The sequence below is a fragment of the Marmota monax genome, unplaced genomic scaffold, assembly GCF_021218885.2.
Source record: "Marmota monax isolate L192 unplaced genomic scaffold, Marmota_monax_Labrador192_F-V1.1 WCK01_AAM20220418_F8-fsc00332, whole genome shotgun sequence".
In the NCBI taxonomy this organism is placed as follows: Eukaryota; Metazoa; Chordata; class Mammalia; order Rodentia; family Sciuridae; genus Marmota; species Marmota monax.
In genome coordinates this window covers 444,902-471,354 of record NW_026693576.1, presented here as the reverse complement: position 1 = coordinate 471,354, position 26,453 = coordinate 444,902, and the positions used below count along the sequence as shown (strand labels likewise).

Genomic DNA, 26,453 nt, shown 5'->3' with positions numbered 1-26,453 from the left:
TCTGATGAGCAGGTATAAAAGAGCATCCATTATACATAAACTGGACTCAGAACTTCAGGGAACCTTTTGCTTCTATAGATTCTCATATTTTCATGGAGTAGAGATCACTGTAATCCTGCTATTTTAAAGTATTATTCACTTTCATCTCCATCTACCAGTTTGATAACTATTTCTACTTGAGATAAATATTAATCAGGATTTAACCAAAGCTTTGGCAATTGAATTCAGCCAAATTTCAAATATAAACTCATCACTGCATGTGGTTGCAAAAATTTTTGTGTTACTATGGATTATCAGTCTCTCAGCATGCTAACCATTATAAAGGACACAGTTAAAAATAGCTTAAAGAATTCTTTATCAGACCTTAAAAACAGTTGATGTTCTTCACAGTATTTAATAGGATATCCTTACATTTATGCAATATCATTATCACAGCCTGGCCATAATTATTTTCTGGGATAGAGCAACACATCAACAGTGTTTTCTTTCATGAACTTCAATGACATGTTTCCACTTAGTGTGAGAAATGAAAATATATATTAAAAAACCTTTTAAATTAAAGTTTTCATGAAATTTCATTTGTCATTGTAAGTTAGAGAAAAATATAATGGGCGGAAAGTAGTAAGACATTTGCCAAAACTTAAATGTTAGAAAAATAGTTTGAAAGAGTTTGTAAAACATGTGTCCTAATAGGTTTCTTCTATCCTTATGTTGGAAGGTAGAATTTCACTACCAAAATAATCCTACTGTGGAATAAAATATAAAAGAATTTCCCCTACTTGTATTAGTTATTCACGGGCCAAAGCAGAGTGTCGGTTATAGTTGCCAAGTTCTTAGGTAGACAAATGAACCTCAGAAATGCAGTAGCTGGTTTATGTGGGGCCTTGCTGAGCTTCAAGTTTTTTAATGAGTTAAAATAATATTTTGGGTCTTGAGTAAAAGGTGTGAACTATCAAAAACACAGATATTGGACTTTAGAGTTTGGGACAAAAACAACTTCACATGTAAAGTCAATTTGAGCAACAGGCTCATTGAACTTGGAGACAGAATCCCCTGGTGATGGTCTCTATGAATGATTTCCTTGCACTGTGTAGGGGCGGAGCAGGTCTGATGGTTCTGAATTTCCTAGAGAAGATTGTTCCACAAACACTATGTATGCTCAGAAATTGTCTTAGCTCACATTTGAGTAGCCACGTCAAGTTGATTATTTTCTTGCCTTCTAGATGAGAAGATCATGAAGATAACAGTAATGGTACTTATTGCTCAACAAGAAGATAGAAACCAAAGCAACACATATCAGCAACTGGAGGAAATGAATTACAAGAAATGGTTTTCTTAAAGTGTGTCTGGTAGTTTTGTTATTTCAACCTTTTTTTTCCAATTCTGATTAGAAAAAAAAAGAACAACTAAACAGCAAACGATTTGAGCATCCACTGGGTACCAGACACAGTGTTGTTGGGGATTTGAAAGATAATTGTAACAATTGCTTTATCATTTGGTAAGTTTTGTAAATACTTAGACATGCACAGCACCGTATAAATATTTGATATTGCTTTATTTTCCATTTTAAGTGAAGTTCATTTTAAGGTTTCTTCCAAAATCCTTGTTATCCTAAGGCCTAACATTAATGTTGGTACCTGAGGGATTAAAGGCTAACATGAGAAAGCCAACCAGTATTAGATTTCTCTCTCCTCAGACCATTTTATACACCTTCTCCCAGTCCTCTCTGATACCTCATACAAACTTCTGATGCCCCAAGTACCTCTATTAATACATCCATTTTTAAAGAGGGAATTGTATTATGAGATAATACAGAAAGCAACTTACTGCTGAATTTTAAAAATTCCTTGAAATGAAAACCACAAAGGAAATACCAAGTTGCTTCTCCAAGAGATGGAGGAAATTTGTAAGACAAGATATTCAGTTTCTGGTTTTTGCTTTCATTATTTGAAGACATTTCTGTGTTTCTTGGCTCTGTGTGTATACGTGGGTGTGTATGTGTATTTGGGGGGGGGGTGCGGGTGTTTCCAGATACATGTAGCATAGTTTTGAGCCAGACCACATGTCTGTGAGTCAAATTTTCAGCCTGCATTTGTTTTAAACCGTGAAGCTTTGGGTGTAACCTAACAGAACCTGGCAGGTTGTCTGAATAGTTCTTTCAACACTTGACCCAGAATACAGTAAATCATATGACATATTGTTCCAATTTTACATTAGTGCTCATATTTTAATAAAAACGGAAGAGTGTGTTCTATCAAGAATTTTTTTAGTATAAACAAAAGCTAGTCACAGATCCAAGCTATTAGAGCATTTAATATTGGAGTCACAAAATGTAGCTTACTTGGTTTAAAAACAAAAAAAAAAAAACTGAAAAAAAAACAAAACTATACATGTAAATATTTTGGCATTTGGTGTGGACTGAATTGGGTTCCTTCCAAAATTCATATGTTGAAACCTCCAGCCTCCAAGTGACAGTATTTAGAGATGGCACTAACTCAGTTTAAAGGAAGTTAGGAAGCCAAGGCTCTTGAGATGGGATTGGGGCCCTGATAAGAGGAACAGACATTGGAGCTCTCCTCTGCCATGTGAGGTCATAGAGAGAAGGTGGAAGTCTGCAAACCAGGAAGAGGTTCTTTGCCAAGGATTAATTGCCCAGCACTTAGATTTTGGACTTTCTGAATTTCAGAACTGTAAAAAATATGTCTATTTGTATAACCACCAAGCCAACAAATAGTATTTTGTTATAGCAGCTTGAGCAGACTAATACAGCATTTTACATTGTGTTAATTTAATGAAACACTCAATTCTGGCAATTGTCCACAAAAAAACAGTAAAAATAATGATGATAATAATAATAATGGAGGGAATTTGATGAGTTATCCCTTTTTTTCTTGCTAGTTAAATTTCTTTTTTTTTGTTTTTTTTTATTTTTTATTGTTGGTTGTTCAAAACATTACAAATTTCTTGATATATCATATTTCACACTTTGATTCAAGTGGGTTATGAACTCCCATTTTTACCCCATATACAGATTGCAGAATCACATCAGTTACACATCCATTGATACATATTTGCTAGTTAAATTTCTGGGGGAAAGTGAATTAAGATGGGGCTTAAATTTTATGCTTCCTTCTAAATAAATATTAGCACTGTGTACAATTAAATTATGAGCCATTCCCAGCCCAGCTATCTCATAGCAAGATGAATCAAAATAATCTGCATACTTATTTTTAGAAAGACTTATCATATATTACATAGGGGGAAAAAAATCACCTCTTCCACATTTTAAAATAGATCTAGTTACTTTCAATTAGCTTAAGTGATGGGTCCAGTTACTCAGCTCTTCAGTGGCAAAGCTCCCTTCAGCCAGTCCAAGCAAAGGTCTTCAAGTCTTAGGACAGAATCTCACTTGAGCCGATGACATTTTTCTCCATTTTGAATCCATGAAGGTCCGATTAGAGCTGGAAGAAGATTCTTTACAGAAAAAAAAAAAAAGCTCCCTTTCCTTGTCCTCTGACCCCAAGGTCATTTGCACGGAACTAACTTGTTTCATGGAATAGTATGAGAATAAGAAATTGAATGGGAAAAGGGAACAACAGGAAAAAGGTTTTTCAGAATACGATTCTGCCAAATTATTTCCAAGGTGACCTATATCTCAGTGTCCCTCTCCGTCCGCTTCTTGACTTTAAAACTTCCATGCACTTTGGATACTGGAATGAGGAAACCATCATTCAGTCCTGTCTCCAGGTGGATCTGTAATTCCTGATTCCTTTTTTGTTCTTCTTGCTGTTATGAAATCTTTTGAGACACATAACGGATGCTCCTCGAACACTCACTGATCGCCAGACCCTGTCTCAGTGCTGTACAGGATTGCTCTTTTAGTCTGTCAACAGTCATAGTGGGAAGGATGTACAAATATGTTCCCAGTGTGGGCAAAGTAACTGAGGTTGAGAGCGCTTATCCAACTTGTCAAAGTGCCCACGTTGGAAAAAGTACCTAACCTAAAAGCACAGCTTTTCACTACTGCCTGGTGATAGGTTAAACTCCTCCCTGTAACTTCTCACCCTGCTGACCTTCATCCTTGAACTTAACCATTTACAAAGTTCCTCTTCATATTAACCTGACATCTTCTAAATTACATAAATTGCAAGGCAGAGAATTGAACAGAAGGAATAAATACTTTAAATACGAATTTCCAAACATAATTTTTTGATAGTATAACTATATAAAAAAGTTTGGAAATAACCAGTATAACAATTGATAAATAAACTTGATGTGTGCATTAGATGAAATGCTAGGTGTTACTAGTAATTCTTATATTAGACTACTAATTAAAATAAGCTAGAGTCAACAAAACCACTGCAAAGATAAAACAAAAACTCATCAAAAAATCAATTCCTAGAGAGAAACACTGGAAAAATATATCAAAATGTAACAGTAAATGTCTTTGAATAGTAGAATCTTAGTGATGTTTTTCTTTGTTTTCTAATTTTGAGCATTTTCTAATTTTCCCATAGCAAGTACAAAATATTTAATATAGAAAAGTAAAGTATATTGGATATAAAGAATATACTAAACAAGTTAAGATAGTAAGAAGTTTCTGCCAACAAATATCTCTATGGTTTCAGGTAAAATAATTTATTTGTGCCTCATTTTCCTAATCTTTAAAGGAAGGGGGAGGAACTAAGTATGAATTACAATTCCCATGTAGCATATTATAATTTTTGTTTACATTAACTTTTTTTTTCATGAGAAGTAGACAATATTTGTTCACTTTTCCTAGAAGAAGTTGATTTCCTCAGAACTTAGGAAACACACAGTAGCTCATGAGGGCCAAGAATCAAAATCATGCTATTACCAAAAAGAACATTTAAATCTCCTCCCTCACAAATATTTTATATGCTATGTTTATATATATATGATTATTTATGTCTCACTTTTTTCATGTCATACTCTTAAATATTATCCAAACTTTTGGTTTTGTTTTCATTTATGCTAGCAATTCCTAGAACATTCTTAGGCATTTCTCCAAAAACTTTTTCTTGATCAAAGTGAATCATGGCACCTTCTTATCATTTTTTATACACATACAGCAAAACTATTAAGGCTTTCCATAATGTAGTATCTTTTACTTCATTAGTGGTAAAGGACCTTATCATCTCTCTCTTTTAAAAAATATAAATGTTTTTATGCCTTTATTTTATTTATTTATTTTTATGTGGTGCTGAGGATCCAACCCAGTGCCTCCCCATGCTGGGAAAGCGCTCTACCACTGAGCCACAATCCCAGCTCCATCATATCATCTCTTGATGTTGTATTTTTCTCTTTTTCCTTTACACACACACACACACACACACTCCTACTGAGTGTACTTCAGTTGAAGGCTCTGCACATTATAATTTGTTTTTCAGACTACATTAATTTGGGAGTTAAAAACTGGAATTCACTGTTCTCAGAGTCTCCACAGAGTGGTGTATGTTCTACCAAGGCTCAGTTGCCATTGGACAGGCACCATTTTCCTCCAGCCATGCTTCCAAAGAGGCAAAGAGAAGGCGATTTTCCCTTCAGATGCTAAATGAAAGTTAAGGTGCTGATCCCCTGGAAATGTCACAGCTCCTGCTGAGAGGCTCTGAATAGACACTGGGTGATGTTTTTCTGTCATGGCCAGAGCCAGCTGCTGTCAACCCTGAAGACACTGCTTTCTCTTTTTCAACGGTTAAGCCACAGCACTGTATCACCAATATTGTGTTCTCTTCGTCTTCTATAGAGAGCTTAATATTTTTAATTAATATTCTTTCAGTTGCAGCCCTTCATAAGCCTTTGGGGATTGCAACGGAGGAAAATGCAATACTATGGTGGATATCACATCTGCCTTTTGCAGCACTGCACCAGCTCCTCTAACTGATCTGGTACACCTCTCACTCACTGTCTCATACCTTATTGGAGACTCCTGATGTCTTCATAATCACTCATACAATTAAGAATTCATTATATGCCAAGCACTGAGCCAGGTTTCAATCATAGGTGGAGAATGAGACTAAGTTTCTTCCATGTATGAATTTACACCTAATTTAACTTAATTGAATACAGAACTAAGTAAGAAAATACCTACCAATTACAGTGTTGTATTCTATAAATAAAAAGAATTCAGGACAATGGGCTAAAATATGATGTGTATGTGCAAGGATATGTATGTGCACTTTTTGAGACAGATTTTCAGGAAGGAAAGCCTCCGGTGGGGAAAGGGGTTTCAGGACAAGGGAGAAAAAAAAAAGATGAATGCCGCAAGGCAGGCATGTCCAGATCTTTCTGCAACTCAGGGTGAACAAACTTTAGGCACGAATTAATTCTCCTGCTACAGACATGGTTTATTGGTTCATAAGAAATAGAGTAGGCTATCAAGAAAATGGTGACGAGAGCAATTCTAACATTTAAAAATTAGACCATTATCCCAACAATAATTCTCTCTATAAAATGAGGATCAAGGACATAGTTTTTGGAGATTGAAATTGGGTTGTCTCCAGATTTAAATGAGATAGTGCATATGCTTGCTCATAAACAAACAAAAATACCCAAAAGGTCCTCTCCCGCAAAGCTATACATTGTGACACAAACATCAGAGATTATTATATGAAATCGTATGCTGTATTTTTAAATTTATACTTTGTATTATCGATAGATACTTAAAACTGTGCTTATCTGATTAATAGATTTTTGAGTTCTTAACAGCCTAAGCAGTTCCTTTTTGGCCCAATGGAATCAGACATACATTGCTTATTGGTGGAGGTGCAGAATCACATTAACCAGCAAGAACTTTCTGTGCTCTTAACACATCCCCATTTATACTGCATTTTGAGCAGAGTTAACAGATGTGATCTGGTTCTCAGGTAGTTTATAGATTGGTTTTGTAGAAAGGGGATTCGTTTCATCACCAGTGACAATAACAAAGAATGATACATGGCATCTTCCTTCTTGTACCAATGATGTCAAGATAAGTAAGTTGTAATCATAATCAACAAGTGAGAGGAACTTTTTAATAAGTAACTTGGAGAGTGGGAGGGTCTGATTCCAAAGAGAGGAAAACACAGTTAGGAAAGTCCATCATGAGAGGTGACCAGGAAACATGAGTGAGGGAGTGGAGAGATCTCAGACTCCTAAGATTGTAGTAATTGATTTGAATGACAGGTCTTAAAGGGAGCTAAGGAGTATAGGTAAAAGATGTATTTTTAGTAGTGGTTAGTCTAAAGGAGGAATGAAAGTCTGAAAGAAGAGGGTTCTTGACACTCAGAATTTAATTGAAACCTCTTTCTATTGTGCAAAGCATCAAGGCAATTGCTCTCATCCATTCATTTAGAAATGATTATGGGGACTATAAGCCAATTCCAAAAAACCAAAGGTCAAATGTTCTCTCTGACTTGCAGATGCTAACACACAATAAGAAAGGGAAAGATGAATAGAAGCTCAATAGGTTAGACAAAGGGGAATGAAGGGAAGGGAGGGTGGATTGAAATAGGAAAAACAGTAGAATGAATTGGACATCTTCATGTACGAATGCACCACCAGTAAAACTCCACATCATGTTCAACCACAAGAATGGGATCCTAATTAGAAGAAATTATACTCCATGTATGTATAATATGTCAAAATATACTCCACTGTCATGTATATCTAAAAAGAACACATTAAAATAAAAATGATCATAGTGAGGCTCTAAGAGGTTAAATGACTTATATTTTGGCAGAATATTAACAAGTCACAGGCAGGACTTGAACCCAGGTTATTGTACCCCTGGTCACAGGCTCCTACCACTGTCTCAGGGGACCTGCTGATTTCAAAATCACAGATGAGCCTTGTGCAATGACCTCGACCCCAAGGTGATTTTTGGAGATGGTATATTGCATATCCACATCACGTGATGAAATAATTCCTGCATTTAGAACATCTTCAATCTTCTTCCTTTTAATCCTTTGTAACCAAAAAGTACTAGGCCAGCTGCACTTCAAACGTTATCTCAGTATATCCAAGAATTGCAATATCAATATATTTTTGGAAAGACATCATTATTGCACATTCCTGGGGATGATGGAATTTTATGTTAAAACTTCCAAATTATTACCATCTTTCTTGTAAAGAGGCCAGTAACCTATGACAGGATCTACAAAAAATGGGAGGGGTGCAATTAATTAAGTAGTATATTTCTGAATATTTAAGTTTCTATTTTAAACACATTAAAGCATAAACACTCATCAGAAAAATTAAAAAAAGACAATAGTCTGGGATATATTAACAGAAACTCAAAGCTAGAAAAGTTCTTTAGTTATTTTTAGGTCATGAAAATATAATTAAGGAAGTTAAAAATTCCATCTTTCCACTAACATGTCAAAAGTCACTTTTTATAGTTACGTTCTGGCTCTGTTTTTTAGACCCTCCACATTATATTGAGCTCATGCAGTATATTTGATATTTGCAAGATTTAATCATTCTAACATATATCATTGTAAAAGAGTATGAATGGCAATACTGAATATCATTGATAGTTCACTCATCATCCTAACGAAGCATAAATAAAATACTGAAAATATATGAAATGCAAACTGAAGATCCCATACAGTTCTTTTATCAAAAATCATACAAATTGTTTTTTTGCCATGAATCCATCTCAAATCTTGAGTCAAGATTTGAGTGGGTAAAGGCTACGAGACATGGTTAGGCAAAGTATAAGTGTAGAGTGATGGTAACTAAAAGAATACCAATATCGACAGTAAAAACAATTCACCCTCAAGAACTTAATGTGTTCTAGGCTCTGGGATAAGCACATTGCATGAATTATTTTATTTGAGTCTCACAAAACTATGATGTAATAATAAAAACAACTACTAAAATAGAATAATCACTATGTAATGAAAGCTTTATGAGATCACCTTACTTAAATCTTCACAAAACCGTCTGAAATTCTATGGGCCTTATGGTTTGAAAATAAGGTATCACCCAAAAGCTCATGTGTGAGATAAAGAGACAGGTTCAGAGGTGATACTACTGGATTATGAGAGCTATAATCTAATTAGTGGATTAAGCCATTTCACGGATTAATAATTTGAATGGATTAATGGGTGGTAACTATAGGCAGGTGGGGTGTGTTTGGAGAACATAGGCCACTGGGGCATGCCTTTGGGGTTTGCATTTTGTTTCTGGAAAATGGAGTGCTCTCTCTGTTTCCAGGCTGCCCTCTCTGAGCTGAGCAGCTCTCCTCTTCCATGCCCTGCTACTATGATGTTCTTCCTCCCTAGGGCCCAGAGCTATGGAATTGGCTCACTATGGACTGAACCTATGAAACTATGAGCCCAAATAAATTGTTCTTTTCTCTAAGTTGTTCTGGTAGGTATTTTGGTCCCAACAATGCAAAACTAACTAACATAGTAGTTACTTCTTAAATATTAGGAATTGGGAGCAAAGATATTCTTGAGGTCACCAGAGCATTGATGATGCTTTGTTCTCCAGGTGAGGAAGGGGACTTGCTGGCATTGAGTATGGCCCAGGACCTGGAGAACCCTATGTTTGTAAATGGTAATATCTTTTCTGGGCAGAGGGTTAGCAAGCTTGTGATACTAGCCCTGAGCATAAAAAGATAACAGCTTCTCTAGAATTAGGATCTTCAGATCTGGTAAGCCCATGTTGCTTGTAGATGGTCTCTACAGCAGCATGCGCCTCTACTTGGGACTTTGAAGTCAATAGGATATGATGTATCGATTCTTGCTCTGTGTGGTCATTTTCCTTCAGATTTTTTTTTGTGAGTTATTAGCTAGTTAAACTAGTAGCTTTTTTAATGTGTGTGCATGTGAAGTATTTTGGTGAATGTGACTATGTGCTCTCTTCATCTTGGCCAAGAATTCCCTTGAAACAATGGTAGCATGAGATAAATATCCCCATTTTACCAATGAAGAAACAAATGTAATACTAAGATGACTTAGTATTGCAGTGTGTTCTAGTCAGGTTTCTGCCACTGGGACAAAATACCTGAGATACTTGACATAAAAAGGCAAAAGATGAATTTTGTTCGTGGTCACAAAGGTTTCAGTCTACGGGGGATCTTGTTCATGTTGCTTTGGAACTGTAGCTGCATCATAAATCACAGCAGGAACATGGGGTGCTAGAGGCTGCTTACCTCATAGCAACTGGGAAGCAAAGAAAGAGAGGAAAGAGCTGAGGTCCCAATGTGTCCATCAAGGGCACGCCCCTAATGACCTAACTTCCTTCCACTAGGCCGTACCTCCTGAAGGTTCCACATCTCTCTATAGCACTACAGGCTGGGATCACAGTATTAACTTATGGGCCTCTGGGGGCCATTTTAGATCCAAACTCGAGCACTGTGTGTCTTGCCCAAAGTCATTCAGGTAATAAGTTGTAGAGGCAGATTATAATCTTAGGCTTCTGACTCCAACTGTTCATTAATTAGTGTTGTTACATTAAAAAAAAAGTACTGGTCTAGTCATTTTTTTGTGTATAAAAGATAAGTTCATCTTAAAGCATTTTTCTAATTTTTTGTATTTATTTTTTCCTCTTTCTATTATCATATATGGCCAACTAAACATTTGTTATTTTTTCCATATAGTCATATTCTTTTGAGCTTCACAAATGTCTTTATCCTTAAATCTTTGTAAGCTATTATTATCTTGAATAATTCACATTGTACTACTATAGTAGTTCATAATTCATTTTTGTCTAGATTACTGGAAATTCTGCTTTTGTTCAATAGATCTGCCTTTTGTTTGTTTCTTTGTTTGGTAAGGACTCAAATGATATCATTAAGCTGACTGATACATTAGGAAGTGTAGGTTCAAAGATCTCTTCACAATCCAGCCCTTTGGCTTTTGTTCCTGAAGAAGCAGTATTAAGAAGTGGGAAGAAGTGACACTTTCTAGTTCAAATATTGAAAAAAATCATAGAGAAAAAAAATGTTTATATAATTCATATGAGAAAACGATTTTTTTTTTACTGACCCAAACTAGGAGACCCTATGGTAAAGAGAAGATATTGTTATAAAATGCAGATACAAGCTCATTTTAAAAACTCCAGAGATACAGTTCACAGTGATACGTGCAGCACCAATCAAGACTGAACAGAGCTTTATAAACCTAGTTTCAGAAGTTCTGAAGTTCAAGTAATCAGATAGATTCTAAGAATATGCTGACACCTAATACATCAGTTCTAATGAGATACATTATAATGGGACAAGTATGGGATATTGAGGAACACAGGTATCAGAGAAAAGTCATAGGTGGGACAGAAACAGCAATGGCTGGTCAAATTCAGTGTGGTCAGTTCCATAGTCCCAGCTAGACATTTCACTACTGCCTTAGTGAAGTACTGCTATGGTTAAAAACATGTTTAAACTTAACCATTCATTCCACTCCACAGTAAAATTGTGATCCTTCTTAATGAATGATTACTGTGGTCATCATGAAAACCCAGGCTTAATGAACCTCTGTAGATAGAATGAACCATAGATTTAATGAGCCTCTTTGAACATAATTAAAGAGATGTAATTTATGCCTGGTATTAAACTGAAACCCCCCGCTTTAAGTTTCAGTTCTTGAACAGGGTAAATAACACAAGTACCATCCCTTAGAATGAGCCTGGATAATCCACAGGCTTTGGTTGAGTCCCACATTTCCTCCTATATATTGCTCAAAAAGCAGGCGTTAGTTTCAACAATTTCCTATCATCATTAAACATGCTGGGTATGTCTGAAATAAAATTATTTACTCAGCGATTATTTCTGAGGTTAGTAATGAGGCTCTGAAGACAAGATAAGAAGCCCCAATTAGTTAGTTAATAAAGCCTTAGACAGGACAATTACTTATCAGGGGATTTGTTCAAGAAGCAATCTATAAACACAGTTTTGAATGTTGGGACAGGCACTGATTACAGAAGGAGACCAAAGCAGGAACTCAGATTGTCCTATGACGACTAGAAATATCTGTGCAGCTAGTCTTTATATGATAAATGCAGGATCTTACCTGTTTAGAACTACCCTGGTTCTCTTGAGAGACATAGAATTGGTATTTCATACCACTGTGCCATCACATGTACAATCCAGTAGCCTAATTCTATATTTAAATTAGCTTCATTAATACATAATGATGAAATTCACCAATTTGAGTGTGCAACTGGATGAGGTTTGATAAATATATAAATTCTTGTGACAACTACCAAAGCCAGGATATTATATTATTATATATCTTTACACCAGGAAATTCTCTCATACCCTCCAGAGTCCTTCCCTTCTCTCCAAGAGTGGCTTTGGCAGTCTTTTGATATTTCTATCACTATGGTTTTATGTTTTCTAGAATATTATAAAAATAAAATTATATATTATGTTTTATTTGGGATTTGGCTCCTTTCATTCAGGATAACATTTCCAACATTCATCCAGATTACAGTGCATAGATGGCATCAGACCTTTTTTATTGCAGAGTACTTCTCCATCGTGTAGATATACCACATTTATTTATCCACTCACAAGTTTATGGACATTTGAATTGTTTCTGGTTTCTTTATTTTCATTGTTATAACAAATGAAGCTAGCTGCTATAGACATTTATATACAAGTCTTTGTGAAGATATGTTTTCTTTCTCTTAGGTAAAAATACAGGTATAAAATTTCTAAGTCACATAGTTAGTACATATATAGTTATATAAGAAACTACCATGCTTTCCAATATAACTAAAATATTTTTGATACGCAACAACCATCTCTGAGATACCCAATTCTTGTACATCCTGAAAACGCTGGGAATAGTCACACTTTTAAATTTTAAGCATCATAGGAAATGGGTAGTTCTATCTAACTCTGGTTTTAATTTTCATATTTCTAGTGATGTTAAGACTCTTTTCATGTATATATTTGACAGTATGTATATTCTTTGGTGAATGCCATTCAAATCTTTTGCCTTCCCACCTTTTTAAAAATTTGGGTCTGTATTTCTTATTGAGTTGTAAGATCTCTAATATATTCTGGATATAAGTCCTTTTTTAGTATTTATTTTAAAAATATTTTCTCCCAGCCTGTGGCTTTCCTTTAATTTTCTTCAAGTCTTTTTTGAGGGTACAAGTGTTTTTAATTATGATGAATTTCAATTAACTAATGTTTTTCTTATTTGGTTTGGAATTTTTCTGTACTCTAATAAATGTTTTTCTAACATCACAAACATTTTTTCCTGTTTCCTTTTAGAAGTCTTATGTTTTAGTTCTTAAATTTAGATCAATGAGTATGATATATTTAAACATAGTTATTGTATATGGTGTGAAGTAAGAGCCCCAATTTATTTGTATACGCATATACACTTTTCCAGAACAGTTGTTGAAAGGATAGTTTTTTTGTCAACTGAACTGCCTTTGCATGTTTGTTGATATTAAATTAACCGTTTATATGCATGTGTTTCTGGATTCTCTCTCCTGTTAGTGCATAGATATGTTTTTGGGGTTGGGGATGTAGCTCAGTGGTAGAAAGCTTGCTCAGCATGTATGAAGCCTTGAGTTCAATCCCCAGCACTGTCAAAAAAGAAAAAGAGCCTGCATAGTCTTCAACACCACCACAATGTCTTGACTAGTGTGACTTATTTGTAACAAGTCTAGGTATTTTTCAAAAATTGTTTTAACTCATCTAGTTAAAATTTGAATTTCCACATGTTTTAAAAGCATCATATCAGTTTCTGCAAAAGAAAATATTTGGGGTTTTGATTGGGATTGAGGTGAATATGAAGATCAAAATTATCTATAACAATATATCTCTACATAAAAATATACCTCAGCACCACTGATCTTCTGCTCAATAAATGAGGTATCTCTCTAAGTTTATTTAGGTCTTTTTAAACATTCTGTAATGTTTGTTAATTTTTAGTTTGTAAGTTTTGCATAACTTTTGTTAAACTCATCCATAAATATCTATACTTTGAGTGTTGATCTTAGTAGCTTCAAATGTTTGTTGCTAATATACAGAAATAAAATTGGTTTTTGTGTATTGATATTGTAATTTGAGATGTGAGTAAATCAGTTATCAGTTCTAACAACTTTTTTGTTGATTCCTACCTAATTATGTTGTCTATTAATAAAGATACTTTTATTTTAATTGAAATAAATATTGCTAATTTGTCCATGAGATTGTAACATGGCTTTTCTTTTTTTCTGTTCCTATCACAAATTGCATTGATTGATTTTACTAATCATACACTAGCTTGACGTGTGGATAAAATCTACTTGACAATAATAATTTTATTCTCTCTCTCTCTCTCTCTCTCACACATACACACACACACACACACACACACACAAGTAGGTAGTAACTTACTAGTTTCATCATTCAACTAACAAACCCGGCAAATTACAATCCAGAGGCCAAACAAAAGTCTTGCAACAGCCAAAATGGCATTTTTAATCAGTGATTTCCTCTTGTTATTATTCATGGTCTTATTACTTTACTTAAAAAGTGTAAATACATTAATGGTATACCATATATTACACACACACACACACACACACACACGGATAGTATCATTATTTGTGCCAAGTTTGGCTCTCTGTACATACCCAAATGGTTCTGTGATTGCCATGTACTGTACATAGTAGATTAAACACAGTATTTTGGCATGAGAAAACAAACCTTAGTAATAGGTGAAGAGATGGGAGGATCTGAAAGCAGACAGTATGAAGAAAGAGATTACAAAAAACAGACAAAAGAACTGAAAACTATAGCAGCTGGGGCTACTCAGCAATTGCATAGTATTGTGTATGATTCATACTCCTGAGAATAATCACAGAATTTTAGCACAAACAGTCTATGTTCAAGATGGTGAAATAGTCATTAAGAACAAATTCAGTCTGATCAGTATATTCTGTTTAACAAGGCAAGGGAATATACAATTCATTTCAAAATTTGTCCATTAATAGAGTTAAAAATATTTGGAGTGAAATTCATTTCTTTGGGGAAATTTACTTGGACTATGCATTTCAAACTTTGTTCAATAATGCTGCTTCAGTGCAGAACTTGATACATCCATGAACAAATTACCATCTAAGAGCCACAGAGTAAGTGCACTGCCACCTTCAGGGGGTGCTGTAAACAGCACAGGCTTTGAGCCTCTTGTCACCCCTGGAGTTGTGTGGTACTGCAGCCCTGTGCACAAGGGCTGGCATTTTCTTTGCTCACATCATATCCTCACTGCTGGAATGGTACTTGGCACATAGGAGGCTCCTTATAAAATTTTGTTTCAGCCGGGCACGGTGGTGCACACCTGTAATCCCAGCGGTTCAGGAGGCTGAGTCAGGAGGATCCCAAGTTAAAGCAAGCCTCGGCTATGGCAAGGCGCTAAGTGAGACCTTGTGAGACCCTGCCCATAAATAAAATACAAAATAGGGCTGGGGATGTGGCTCAGTGGTCGAGTGCCTCTGAGTTCAATCCCCGGTACCAAAACAAACAAACAAACAAAAATTGTTTTAACTATGAATGATTGCACTGAACTGCAATATTTTAGAAATAGAATATTTGAGTTCCCAGAAGAGTTAATATGGCATTTTCAGTGCTCATTTAAAAGAGGGACAAAGTTTTTATGGATGTCTTGATTAACTGGATCAGAACATTAGACTGAAAGGCCATAGAGAGGGAACTGAGGAAGCTTCGACTTCATGATGTCATGAAGGAAAACAGATTTTCCCTAAGTCACCTTCACCTGTTAGGGTTCAGTTTTCTTTTGAGGCCCGAATCGAGGCTCATAATGGTTTCCTACATTCCCAGACTAGATCATGATACCTTTTATGATACAGTTTATTTATTCTCTGCTCTTAAAACTTCAGTCTATTGTAAGTTGACTCTGTGGTGCTGTTGGACTCTACTTAATATCTTTTATTCACTCTAGTTTAGTACCATAAAAAATAGAGCATTTAGGCAGATACTGATAATAACAAGGCATTGAATTTGGAGTCTGGAGATTAAATTCTACATCTGGATGAACCATTCTTGTTAAGATAAGTGACATCATATTTGGAAAAAAAATTTCTATTTCCTTAATATCTTTTGCTGTCTATGAGGTTAAAAATTAGCCTTCAGAATTATTATATTATTCTAAAGGTTTTCTGAAACTATTTTTGACTTTATAATAGATAAGAGAGCAATTAAGCCATTGAGAATTCAGCATCTGCATATTTTAAGATGTGTAAAACATTCCACACCCTATAAAACACATTAAAAATGAACCATTTTTGCAACTTTGAATTTTTTAATTGTTTAAGGGCACAGTGGGACACTAGCCAAGCTCAATAGTTCACAAGTCATTAGATGTGTGCAGTGGCTTCCAAGATATGCTAAAACAAATGAGGAAGGGGATTAAGAAAACAATCTTTCGTGGTATCTTAGAACTCTTATCTATTATGAAGTCAAAAATAGTTTCAAAAATCCTGCAAAGGATGCACTATTTATAGGACCCATGGTCAGCTCATCAGATGTAATGGTTTTCTCATATTGGTCATTAATCTTTGTTTCAGCAGTAATCACTGGCCATCATAAATTCTAAATACCCATGGAATTTCATGGTCTGAAATTATTCTGCAATTTGATGCCCAAACATTAAAAATAGACCAAGAATTTGAGAATTTATTTTCTTTTAATCAGTTGCAATGCAAAATGTTTATGAATCTCAGTCTTGAAAAACTATTTTAATATGATGGAATAGTTTGGAACCCTTTAAAAAGCAATAATAGGCTTATATTACATCCTTTATATTGGACTAAACAGAGAAATATTTTAGAAATCATATTTAGCTGCAGAGTTTTATAAGATTATATTTAAGGTGCAGCTTGAAATCACCTTCCAGATGTCTCATTTATAGGATACGACTTCTTGGCCCATGAATCACAGCCTGTCATTCTGCTCCTCATTGAACTTTCATGTAAACTAAGAAAATACCAGAGCCCTTGGCTCTCCTGGGTCTTTTATTATAGGATCCACTCAGTCTATACTGCTTTTTGATAATGAAAGGCAGCATTAGAAGTTAGGCTGTGTATACAACAGGGTGGACATCTTAGTAATTGGTCTTAATCACTCTGGGGTATTATATCCCAGATCCAGGCTTCTTTCCATTTTCCATACTTTATTCATCAATCTTGACTTCTGTCATAACTTGGCAAGAGTCTCTAGGATGCTGTCTCTTGTTAAACAATTCTACATTTCCTGAAATAGACACCCTATGCTCCTAAAGTGAAGAAGTCTTTGGAGAAATTTCTCCTTGAATTGAGTTGTATATAAATAACACACTTTCAAGCTAATTACTATCATGTGATAAATATCTATAACATATAATTCCTTAAAATCTTTTGATGAATCAACTACTTTTATTGCATGTGACTGCCTCAATTAAATCATAAGAAAAATTTCACATTATATGATGGAAATCTGCTGATATAAGGGAAGTATTACATTGCATCATAAGCAGTTTAATTTGTTGATAAAAATAGAATTTTCAATTTAAAACTTATGATGAACAACTAACAGATTTTTATAAGCTACTGGAAATTCTTAGCAATTATTATTGGTCAACTGATCTTTCTATGGCTTTATGAATACAACTGTAAAACTTCAGCATTCTGTGAAATGACCTTGACACAAACTTGTGTTAGCAGAGCTCTCTTGCCATGGATTCAAAGCGAAGAGAGCTAAGTGCATCACAAATCACGTTTAATACATTTATTAAGGACAAAAAGAGTGTCTTTGTTATTAATACAGCAGAACCTGTGACCATAGGTCACTGTCTTGACTAATGCTCTTCAGACTCCAAGAAAATGTTTCTCTACATTTTGTGTTCTGTGCCCTCAACAGAAAGGTAAGTACATCCTATTGCTCTAGATGTTGTAAAAGTTTAGGGGTTTGCCCCTCTTGGCAGCAGAAACAGACATTCATGGTGCATTAAGTTGGAAAACACCACATATTCTATCTTTACACTGCTGTGTCAATGCCACCTTCACATATCTGATTCTTCCTCTATACCATCTCTTCTCTTAGCACCTGCTTCTATAGGAACTTTGCCAACTTATGTTGAAATGCATGCCATTTCTGAAAACACCTTTATATTTTCTCCGTTTTGCATGTTTCCTTTATTGGATAGTCTGGAGTGTGAAATTTCTTCATTTTCAAGACCGTTCAAATGTTGGGAACTCTTTAACTGTTTCTTAGGCACCCTATTATTCTATATAGATAAAGCCAAAAGTAGACTTAAAATATTTTGTAATTCTCTGTATATAACAGATTACTCTTTTAAAATCTATGTTATTTGAGAGCAAGAATTTGTTGTGGTGAGGAATAAATGATATATCTATCTCTATCCACATGAATTCCTGGCACCTAAATTTGCTGTTTTTAGTAGTTCTTTATGTTACCATGACTATCCCCCCTGCTGCCTCACTTTCCACCTCACTAGGTTAACATTCTGTGCCCGATATTGTACTATAAAACTGACTAATATTTGTCCTTCCTTCCCTCTGTATATTTCATTCCTTCCTGTAATTTAATATTAACACATTTAATATTAAATTGAACAATGAATTCGTTTCAAGAGGGAGAATAAAAGGAATTAGAAAAATCAGCTGTGTGTATGGAATATTAAAGTAAATATAGGGATGATAAATAGCAATGAAGTATTTTTAAAAGAAATAAATAATGCTACAAGGAATATAAAGTATTCGAAATAATAAATGAAAGGATATTTGAGACTTTTACTTAGATGTCCTCAAGGAGTTCTTCATCTGAAAATGGTGGGAATTGTTGAATGAATCTTCTCCACCCCCAATCCCTTTACTGGTGTTCCATGAGATTTTCACCTGCCTCACGTGACCTTTCAAGACCTCATTTGCAAACTCAATGTGCCTTGCTTATACATTATTCAAGACGGGAACGCTCAATTAAAGCCAAATTATTATTGTGATTCCCCAGGCATATAATAGGAGATTAACAAACACTTTCAAATATTTGTCTTAAATACAATAATGAAACAATTAAATCATGCACAAATATTACTACTTCTGGAAAAAGAAGTTTGAATTAAAAAACGTAATGAATTTTCAATTTTTGCTATTCTTACTCTGGTCATCTCTCCTATGGATTTGATAATACTCTGACGTTGTGTCCTAAGAGCACATCTCTTGGTTGCAAAGACAACAGGTCTGTATAACATGCCAATAAACTGCAAGTTAACCAGTAAAACAACATGATCTAGTTATGTGAACTGGCATTATTGCTGATTCAAATTTAGCTGAATCATGGAGAAGATCTCTTATATTTATATCAAGAGAAATTCTCATTTTAGAAAATACTTCTCTGGACTTCAGAAAAAAAAATAAGCATATGTTCAGTGGGAGAACAATTATAATTACTGAATTTCCTGGACAGGACTTTTCTCTCTTTTATCCTTTCTCTCCACCACCAACATTTATAAAATATAAAATATTTATCTTATTTTTGAATGTTTCCCTTTCATTAAATTTAGCTACAATTGACCAACTACATTAAAAGTCAGGAAATGAGTCTCCACCTATAAAGATAACTTGCTTTTTAACTCTAGGGACGGCAAAAATTAGCAGTAAAAGCACAGGAAGGAAATAACAATTTTAAGTAGAAATTACTTTAAGTCAGATTTCTAAAATAGTTAGAAGGCAGTATTCACTGTTGAGTGATCAGTTTTAGTGAGGTGATAAGTCTCTGAGTAATAGGAGAAAACACCAAGGGGCAGGTGAAATAATTGTATTACATGCAACTCAATATTTTTTTTAAAGTCTTTTTTTCTTTAGGAGCTCATTATTCTGTGGAAAGTTCCAAACTGAATTAGGAAAGCAATTCCATTTGAGTTGAAAATTGTTTCAAAACACTCTGTAAAACATTAGATGAGGTAAGCAAATGTAACTGCTTCAACTCTATACTTAGAGTTCCACCATCTGTGCTTCTACATTTCCATGAAATATCCCAGTGAAATCACACAGAAACATTGCCATGGAAATAGCACACATAACTCATGTATATGACACAACTAGTCCAAAAAAAGGTTGATACATTAAACAGCAGAGGAATTAAAATTTTAAACCATGTTAAAGGATGTGGTAGAAAAACATCTGGAAAAGAACAGGTTGATGGAAATAGGCCTGTGTGGTTCCAGGAATGGAAGGTCATACTAAACTAATCTCCAAAAGAACTCCAAGGGTATTTCTGCCAAAATAGACAAAGGCAATTCAGGAATGGAATACTTTTGAATTCTCCAGGATCACATGAAAAGCCTGGTGCTTAAAGAGACAGTCTAGCAACCCCTTGTATTTATCCCTTCCATTATTTTAAAGAGCATTATATGTCTTTTCTTTAAAATACATAGGAATAGACAGAAACATGTATATTCATTTGGAAAGTAATTATTGTGCTTATGTGCCAGGAAGGTACTGAGATTGAAGAATTAAATGATGTTATCTTCATCTTAAGATCCCCAGAGTAGAGTAAGAGACAGGCAACCTCTCTGATGATACAGTAGACTGACTTAAACCCAGAGACAGATTTTCCATGATCAACCCAAGATATTTAAAGATGATTTGAATTTTAAGATTAAAGGTGAAGATAAGGTGCATTTTTCCCAGGTGTTAGATGTTTAGAGTGCTACATAAGTCCTATCTAGTTCTGCTGGGAACTTCAGTAAGAAATAATTGAAGCTACAACATCTTATTTTATCCAGGTGAAAGACTTTTGGCAAGGCAAAGTTTTATACATTCCCACCTGTCTTAATGTCTATTTATCTACAGACTAGAATTCAGAAGGAAGAGGACTGTAAATGAAGCATATGGGCATGTTTATTGGATCTCACTGGTTGATAATGAAGTTTAGATTTGCCAATAAAGATTTTATGGAAAAAGTTTTAATAAATTGAACAAGCTGAATTTATAGGTTTGGTATTTTGATAAAGACATGTCCAAAGTACAGACACAATAAAAACAAACTAGAAATTCTAAGATTCATACTAATTTAATCTTGTGATAGGAATATCAGAACTTAATGTCTGTGAGTGGATACATACAAACAATTGTTTTAAGATGGCTGTTCTATATCATGCAGCAGGAATGGAAATGTGTTTATTCATTGTTAGCTTTTGAGAATATTCACGATGAAACATAAGAAAAATAAGAAAAAATGTTACTACAGAAAAATGCTTTTAAAGATTTTTATCTTGTCATATTTTTAAAATGTAAGGAAATGTGACTAAAATATGTATCCTTTTCATTTGTAAAAATAGGAACAAATAGTATTATATATATTATACATATATATGTATATATGTTATGGTTTTACTTTCTTAAGAGAAAGTCCAAAGCATGAGAGAAAACACATTAATTATTTTTAGAGGCAAATGCTAACTTTTCTAGAAAGCATTCATAGGTATTTAATTATGAATCTTTTTATTTGGTATGTTGGAAATGATTTACTTTTATGGAAAAAGCATTATGCTTTTAAGAAATTCAGCTTTCTTTGGTTATCCACAGAATTAGCAATAGGAGTTACTACTTCAGCATACATAATATTGGGGTCATTAATGCTATAGTTATCAACACCCATAGGAGTGACTTTTTTTTTTTTTGGTACTGAGGATAGAACCCAAGGTTGTTGTTCTACCACTGAGCAACTTCCACACCCCTCTTTGCTTTTTTATTTTGAGACAGGGTCTTGCTAACTTCTTGAGGCTATCTTCAAACTTGAGATCCTCCTGCCTTAGCCTCTGGAGTTGCTGGATTAGAGCATGCACCACCACATCTGGCTAAAAATGACTTTTTAAAGTTATTCTATTGCAAAGTTGTGTGTGTGTCAGCTTTTATGTACATGTGTTCCACCTTTCTTCCCATCACTTTATACATATTATCTGAGCTCCTCTCTAAACCAATCCTTCTGAACATGTACCTCTCCACCTCATGTCATAGGGTGTGACTGTAACTTTCCTCCTATCTATTGCACCTTCATATCTCCATCTTATTGTGTTTTTCATCTACATACACATGTAATGCTTGTTCTTATATTAAGTGCAATGCTCTCTCGATTTCCTTCACCCCTCCAGCTATTGCCTATTTTGTACTCCCCTTTACAGTAAAGCTTTTCCAAAGTTGTCCATATCCATCATCTCTATTTTCTCTCTTCTGATTGATTTTAAAGCCAATTCCCACCAGGCTTTGATCCCTACAACTTCAAAGCTACTCTTGTCAAGGTCTCCCAAATCCTACACATTAATAAATCTAATAGTGATTACTGTTGGGGTGTTTGATACTGTTGATGACTTCCTTCCCATTCCTTTCTTCAGTGGGCTTTCAGGACACCCCACTCTCCCAGATTTCTTCGTGTCTCCTGCTTTTTTGCTCCTTCTCAGTGTCCTTTGCTGGCTCTTGCTGCCGTCCCCTTCCCCTGATGTTGGTACACAGGGTATCCTTCTTTCTTTTCTCATCTGTAAATACTTCTCTTGTGAACTCCGGCGGATCAGTGGCTTAAACTAACTATCCATATCCTCATGACTTTTCAAACCTCTGCATTGCCAGCCAGATTGCTCCCAGTGGTCTCCAGACTAGTCTACTAGAATATCCTATTAGCCTTTGTCCAAAGGCTCCTCAGAGTTAGCATTTCCAAACACTGCACTTCTGGTCTTGCCCAACAATTGCCTTCCTGATGTCTTTTCCATTTCTATTTTTTAAAATATTTTAAATCTTTTTAGTTGTGTATGGACTCAATGCCTTTATTCGTTTTTATGTGGTGCTAGGATCGAACCCAGTGCCTCACACTTGCAAGACAAGTGCTTTACCACTGAGCTACAATTCCAGCCCCTCGATTTCTACTAATTCTTCCAGTTTCTCCTCTGTGACTCTTTTTTTACTCACACCTTGTTTCCATTCCATTAAGAAATCCTTAAACGTCAAACTCCAAATATTTCCAAAATATAGCCAATTCCTACCACTTCCACTGTTAGGACTGTGGTTCAAGTAACTATTATCTCTTGCCTGGAGTCTGACTTCTTTCTGTGCTCCAGCCCTTGTCCCACTGAAAACCCACAAGGCCCCACCTGATTGGGTTTTACCAACTCTCTGCTACAATCTCTAATTCCTTCCATCTTCTTCAGTCCTCTAGCATCTTTCTTGGCCTCTATACATGCCAGACATGTATGTGCTCATGGAGGACTTTTGCTGTTGCAGTTCTCTCAGTTTAGGGCTCTTTCCCTCAGTAATCTTGTGGCTCATTCCCTCACCTATTTGACAGCTTTGTTCAAATGTCACCTCTTCAGAGAGGCCCTCCCTGCCCCTGTATTTAAATTCCAGGATCCCTCAGCATTCTTTTGGGAAAATGGCTCATTTCTTTCACACACTATCTTCTAATGTAATTTGCTTATTTATTATGCTTATCGTCTGTCCACACAGTAGAAGGTTAGCTCCCCCGAGGAAAGGCTTTTTTTTAACTATTATTTGTTATGGTGTTTCATATGCTAGGAAAGAAACAAAATAGACCTGAGCATATTTGGAGAAGAGAGACAGAGTAGAACAAAATTGGGTCTGGATGAAGAGGTGGCTTTAATTTTATTATTTGTAATGTTTTTTTTTTTTTTTTTAGTAAGAAAGGACCTGATGACAATAAGAGTTTATCTTTGTTGCATATTAATGGTGGGTATGCGAGTGTTAGTCCTATTTTTCCTCTGGCCTTTCTGAAAGTTTAAAATAATTTATAATGTTTAAAATAAAGCAGTTAGAAAGAGAGCAGCAAGTCAGGTGACTGTAGTTCTCAATGGCAGGAGCAGAGATGAGGAGAGGGATGGGTAGCCAGAGGAGGAGAAAAGAGGACAGTAGCCAGGAGGAAATGGATGCTGCTCCCCCGTGCCCTAGGGCTGCGGTGCCCCTAAAATCTCAGCACACAGAGGATCACGAGGGACATATGTTGTGCTTCAAATTTCAATTCAGTTGCTCTGGATGTGGCTGTCAGTTCAGCCTTCCAAAGGAGCCCCCGGTGATGCAAATCCTATCTCTTTTGCAATGTTAGTAACAGAGGCATAGAGTGTGGGATCTTTACCTTAGCCTCACCCTGGAATCACCTGGAAAAAACCTAGAATATACTAATGTCTGGGTCTAACTCCCAATGATTCTAATTTCATTGGTTCTGTGTGTTATCTGGCTACTGACATTTTAAGCACAGATTCTAATATTCAACAACATTTGAATTACACGTCAGGGGTCCCAAACCTTCCTGGTATGCCAGATTTCCTGGGGACCATGCGATGCCTGCTTCTTGCAATCTCCCTCTGGGGGATTTTTGCGCAAAGGTCACTGAGATGCACCAATTGCTGCTGCTCAAGGCCAGCTACGTGCCAGGGATTGAGACCCAGTGCAAACACAGACTAGATGCCCTAAAAGACCTCCTTATCATGATAAGCAACACAAAAGTGGGGAAAGCTGACTTCCAAGCAGGACGCTGTCAGAGGAGCTTCTTAGTTGTCAGAGGTGTTGTAGATTATGAAATCATTTGATTTTTTTTTTACTATTTTCATAATTTACTAACACTATGGTATGTTAGCAAAGACACATGATTTATTAGGGATCAAAACAGTCTTTTTCTAGCTCTGGAGGTGCTTACAGTCTACCAGTTTTGACAAATATTAGGCCTTGTATTACACAATTGTGAATTTACTTATGATGTGGTGGTTGCTATAGGCACAGTCTTGGTGCCAAGAGCATGAAGAACAGGAATCTGTGTTTATGTCTTTTTGAAGAAGCAACAGATCAGCTGAGACTCAAACGGTGAGAAATCAGAAGGGAGAAATGGGCAGACGGCAGGAACAGCTGCTGTGGAATTCTGAATGGATTCTGCTTCTCAGGGGAACCTTCAGTGGCTTAAAAAATTTTCCCTCTCCTTTTTCCTCCAGTATGTTTACATGAAGCCTTTACTAACAGTGCTCACTGAAGTAGCCCACTTTTTTTTTTTTTGTGGAAAAAGGTAACTCACACCAGGTAATAGGGTTCAACAAGACAAAATGCTGCCAACACCTGTGGCCGGACAAGGTCAAGGCCTGAGTCATGCTTCATCCTGGCAGCTGTGGGGTGATCATTTGGAAAGGAGTCAAAGTGGGAGAAAGGACAAAGGAAGTGAAGGAAGTGAGGAGACTCCAGAGGCTGTGGGGTCACCTGGAAGGCAGGATTGTTGGACCCAGTGGGAAATGGTGGTGTCCTGTTCTAAAAGCAGGCAGTCTGTAGCTGTGCACTGATGGTATTTTGTATGGGTGTGGGTGGCAACGGAGAAGAAGGAGCCATGGGTGACTCCCAGAATTCGGACACCTTGGCTCCTTAATGGGTTTCTATTCTATTCTATTCTATGAATTTCTAAACTCAAAACTGCAAATTATTTTTAACCATAACCCAATTCCCCAGTTTCTAGTATTGTTTGATTAGAGCTTCTACAGCATAGGGACTTTTATATACTTACAGAAGTAGGGAAGTGTAGAAAATCAAATTACTTTTAAAAGCTCCAGATATTTACTATCTTTCATGGGAAGTGAAATCCTTTTTTTTTAAATACTAGAACTTGAATGTAGGGGTGCTTTACCTCTGAGCTATATCCCCAGTTCTATTTATTTTTAAAAAAATTGAGATAGTTCTCACTAAGTTGCTTGGGGCCTCACTAAGTTGCCAGGTCTGGCCTGGACATTGTGAGCCTCCTGTCTCAGCCTCCCAAGTCACTGGGATTATAGTCCAGTGTCACAACACCTGGATGATGGGAAATAGAATGCTATCAAGGGGAAGGAATTAAGGTGCTTGACTCTCCTTTTAATATTATTTTCCTTTGGGAGTCTTAAAACATGATGTTCATGTAACAACAGGCCATGAAGAACCAAGTGAGGATTTACTATGCATTATGGATACCATAGTATGTGTTGGGGGCTGAGTGGGCACACTAAATAGACAAGAAAACAGTAAAATGAAAATAAGAACCCTAAAAGTCAAGTCAATATGAGAATTTGGAACTCAGACATAAATTGACCAATCTTTTGGCCAAATAATGTGACTATCTCCCATGGAACTTGTCTTTATTTGGATCAACCCCTTTTTTTCAGATATAGCTATTAGTTAAAAAAAAAAAGATGTTTGGCTAGATATCCTTCCTGTGAAATAGTAAAAATTTTTTAAATATTCTGCAGGGGGGAAATATGAAAGAAATAAGGACTGCAAACAATCTTTTTAACAGATTGGTTTAAAACATATTTGTAGTTTTCAATTGCCACTACAAACATCTCCCATTTCAAAGTTAATTTTTGTCATTAACATACTTCTTGAATGATATGGAATAACAACCCCCAGGGAGAAAGGATGGGTCCTGTGGGGAGAAGGCAAACGAGGGGCTCTGGGCTGTGGACTTTCATCCTAGT

At 35.7% G+C, this 26,453-nt stretch overlaps 1 protein-coding gene and 1 long non-coding RNA gene across 2 annotated transcripts in view; one reads left to right on the top strand and one right to left on the bottom strand.

The window, feature by feature from the left end:
- Window positions 1–1,340, top strand: part of LOC124102831 (uncharacterized) — a 46,503-nt gene extending 45,163 nt beyond the window's left edge. Inside the window, exon 2 of the long non-coding RNA XR_006855001.1 lies at window positions 1,224–1,340. This is a non-coding gene — a long non-coding RNA (uncharacterized LOC124102831). The remainder of the gene's footprint in view (window positions 1–1,223) is intronic.
- Window positions 1–26,453, bottom strand: part of Dlc1 (DLC1 Rho GTPase activating protein) — a 470,384-nt gene that overhangs the window by 398,489 nt on the left and 45,442 nt on the right. The window lies entirely within an intron of this gene.